Genomic DNA, 3796 nt, shown 5'->3' with positions numbered 1-3796 from the left:
AAAAAAAAAAATAGCAGCCTAGCCAGGCACAGTGGCTCATGCCTGTAATCCAGCACTCAGGGAGGCCGAGGCAGGTGGCTTGCTTAAGCTCATGAGTTTGAGACTAGCCTGAGCCAGAGGAAGACCCCATCTCTAAAAAAATAGCCAGGTGTTGTGGCAGACACCTATAGTCCCAGCTACTTGGGAGGGTGAGGCAAGAGGATCACTTGAGCCCAGGAGTTTGAGGTTGCCATGAGCTATGATGCCATGGCACTCTACCCAGGGTGACAAAGTGAGACTCTGCCTCAAAAAAAAAAAAAAAAAAGCAGCCTCATCACATGCTATCCCTCTACCCCTGTCACTGTTACATAGTGTATATCTTTATTTATTTATCATTTATCTCCCCCATTCAAATGTCTGCTCCCTGAGGGCAGAGATTTTTTTATCTGTTTCATTCACAAGCCAGTGCTCAGTATTTATTGAATCAGTGAATGAATGAATGAATGAGAAAAGTGCAATTTATTCCTATCTCCTGAGTGTTTTCCTAGGTCATTCCTTATCCATCACAGCCTGGGAGGTAGATACTAAGGTTGTCCTCCTTTTCTAGATGAGAAAACTAAGGGTCAGAAGAAGGGTTAGAATCATATGTCTCAAGCCTGAAGTACAACATAGTTCTTAAGACAGCGTCTCTACCCTAGGCCCCAGATGACTTGGTTTCCTTCTCTACCCACCACTCCTTCTTCTAACTTGGGCACTCATCCCCTCCCTGTCCTGGGCTCCCAGGCTGAGGGTACAGCTGTGCCCTTGGTCCCTTATGGTCCTCCCTAAAGGTTTAGCTTCTACAACCTCATTAAAGAGTATTCTGGCCACCTCTGCTCAGGCCAGCTAATTGAGCCATTTAGGCCTGGGGTGGGATTGGGCATGTTCTGGGGGTGCTGGACCTGCTGGAGGGGAGAGAGTTTAACCTGTGCAGTGCTGGGGAGCCCGGGCCCTGCCTACAGGAGCTGGGCATACCCCATGCCCACCAGACCACTGACCAAGACTTCCACCTCAGCCTCACTAGTCTTTTAAACAATGAATGTTTTTTGAGCACCTACTATGAGCCAAGCCCCATGCTGGGCTCGCTTCACTCTTTGTGACGACCTAGTGAGGAGGTTCCAATCACTATTCTCTGAGACACCAAGTGACTGTCCTGTTGGTCAACACCCCAGCAGCAGCAGAGTCTGGGATCAAAACTCCAGACCTACCTGTACTCAGATCACATACTCCGCCTCTAGGAGCTGTATAGTTAGCATCAGGAGAGGAAGGGGTTCTAGCCAGCAGGCCCAGCTTGGGCAAAGGATCAGGAAGATCAGAGCCCGGGTGTGTGCTATGCAAGCTGGGAGGGTGGGCATTCAGTGTGGGTCACTACCTGTCTTCCCTGGTTGAGACCTGAGCTTCCAGCCATGACCCAGTACATCTCTAGCTGCCAAGCCACCAAATGTGGCGCCAGCTCCCCGTCATGCACCTTTGCCCCTGGACTGATAAGAGCAGACGATCCCCGATAGTAATGTTTACATAATCCCTGATCGATTGAATAGCCGCTCTGATTTGGGTGTTAACACACAAGTGGTAAGGGCACTGTGCCAGCCTGCAGAGCCTGCCCCCATTCCTCACTGTCTCCCTAGAATTCCAGTGTCCCAGGCAGGCCCTGGAAATCAGGGAAGACAGAAGCACAAAAAGGTGTCAAGTTAGTAAACACAGACACACATAACTCACCTCTGGGAATTAAAATCAAGATAAGAGAATAGGCAAGGAAGCCCTCTCCAAAAAGATGACGTTTGTGTAGAGACCTAAAGGAGATGGGCAAGGGGCCTGTACAGATATCTTGCGGGGGCTGGGAGGGCATTCTGGGCAGAGGAAACAGGAAGTGCAAAGGCCCTGAGGCTGCCATCTGCCACATGTGTTTGGGGAATAGAGAGGTCAGTGTGGCTGGAGAAAATTAATCAAAATAAAAGGGGTTGGCAGCAGCTCAGAGGCAGTGGGGGCAGATGGTTTAGGGCCCAAGGGCTGTGGACATGTGGTTTTATTCTACAGGCTGATGTTACAGGGAGGGTGGCCAGGTTGGGGAGGCTCAGGAGGAGGTGCCCGCAGGGGCCCAGTTGCATTGAGGTGGTGGCCCAGACCCGGGTAGGTCAGTGGGGGTAGCAATGAGCTGTCCAGTTGCAGACAAGCCATGAAGGGTGAGCTGCCAGAATGAGCTTCCAGGTGGGCCATGGAGGCAAAAGAGGGAGGAGTCAGTGGCAACTTTCAGGTTTATGTCTGAGTGATGAAAAGGGTGAGGTCATTCTTGACAGAGCTGGGGAGAGAGCAGAAGAGCTGGCCAGGGTAGAAGCCCAAGATGCCTGCTAGAGCACCCAGAAAGGGGATCTAACAGGAAGTGAAAAGTCCAGATGTCATCTATCAGAGGCTGTTGGGGCACCCCAGGGGCAGAAGCAAGCTGAGAAGTAGGAGGAGGACCAGGGATAGCTTCTGGGGCCAGGAGGAGACTGTGGTTTCCAGAAGACTGGGGATCAGCCATGGAGCAGACTAGCAAGATGGGGCAGCAAAAGGACTGCCAGATTTGGCCACATGGAGGTCATTAGGGACCTTGACAAGGACAGTGTCATGAATGAATGGGTGAACATGTGCACAGTGAGTACAGAGATCAGTTTCAAGGTCAGAGGGTCCTGCGGCCTCAGGTCATAGCCTACTTGGTAGGTGGAAGTGGACAGTTTGGATTTGATTCTGAGGTCGAGGGTGGCAGAGACAGGATTTGGACCCAGGGCAGACAGTGAGCAGAAAAGGCTGGGGACTTGCCCTCAGTCATGTTCACTTGCATCTGTCAGCCACTCTCCATCTCCACACCAGGCCCTTGAGGTGGGCAGGGTAGAAAAGTTCCAGCTGGGTGACCTGTGGGGACCCAGCTTTGAGGACCTTTGAGGCCCTGGCTCAGGCCTCAAAGTCACTTAATGAGTCAGGATAGCTTGGAGTGAGTCACCCCCAGCCCCTTCCTCAGCCCAGTGCTATGCAGGGAGGGGCAGTAAGTAGGCCGAAGCTGCCCCCAGGGAGAGCCAGCTGCCAGCCACCCCCAGAGCTGGGACAAAGAGGCTTCTGTGTGCCTGTCTGCCACCACTGTTCCCATTAAAGGGGCCTCAGGCAGCCAGTGCTGGAACAGCCACCAGCAGAGGCCTAGAGGTCATGGAACCTCCTCTCCCAAAATAATTCCTGATATCTGTACAAAGCACATATCCCTTCCCACTCACTCAGTAGCCTAAAAAGGCCAGGTGCTGCTCATTTGACAGATGGCAAGACTGAGGCTGAGGGAGGGGTATAATACTTAGGTGACTAAGGACAGCTGCAAGTGGGGTGTCCTCACTGAGTCCTAGGGGCCTGCTAAGCACATCACCTGCTGCAACCCATTTTATTCACTTCTGGTTAAGGGAAGCAGGTGCTATTAACATCTCCACTCCCCAGACCTGGCCACCAAGGCTCAGCCGCCTAAGCTGAATCTCCCTGCTGGCCCTAACCATGGTCTCTAGCTACTCACTAGCAGCCCTAACTGGCCCCTGCCACTGTGTGACCCCATGCTGGCCTGACCCTCTTCCAAAAGGTGAAATGTGGTGGGGCCTGTCACTGTGGCATGAAGGGAGATAATGTACTTTATAAAGATAGGCTTAATTTTTTTAGAACAATTCTAAATTTGCAGAAAAATTGATCAGATGGTACAGAGAGTTCTCATATACCCCCCTACACACAGGTTCCTCTTTTTTTTTTTTTTTTTTTTTTTTTTTTTTTT

General features: G+C 51.4%; 1 protein-coding gene across 1 annotated transcript in view; it reads left to right on the top strand.

The window, feature by feature from the left end:
* The window catches only part of LOC100952169 (transmembrane protein 189), a 30183-nt gene that overhangs the window by 10328 nt on the left and 16059 nt on the right, over positions 1-3796 (top strand). The window lies entirely within an intron of this gene.

The sequence above is a fragment of the Otolemur garnettii genome, unplaced genomic scaffold, assembly GCF_000181295.1.
Source record: "Otolemur garnettii isolate 467f Iridium unplaced genomic scaffold, OtoGar3 scaffold00023, whole genome shotgun sequence".
Classification (NCBI taxonomy): domain Eukaryota; kingdom Metazoa; phylum Chordata; class Mammalia; order Primates; family Galagidae; genus Otolemur; species Otolemur garnettii.
The sequence above is the reverse complement of the archived record's forward strand: the minus strand, read 5'-3'. Positions and strand labels throughout refer to the sequence as shown.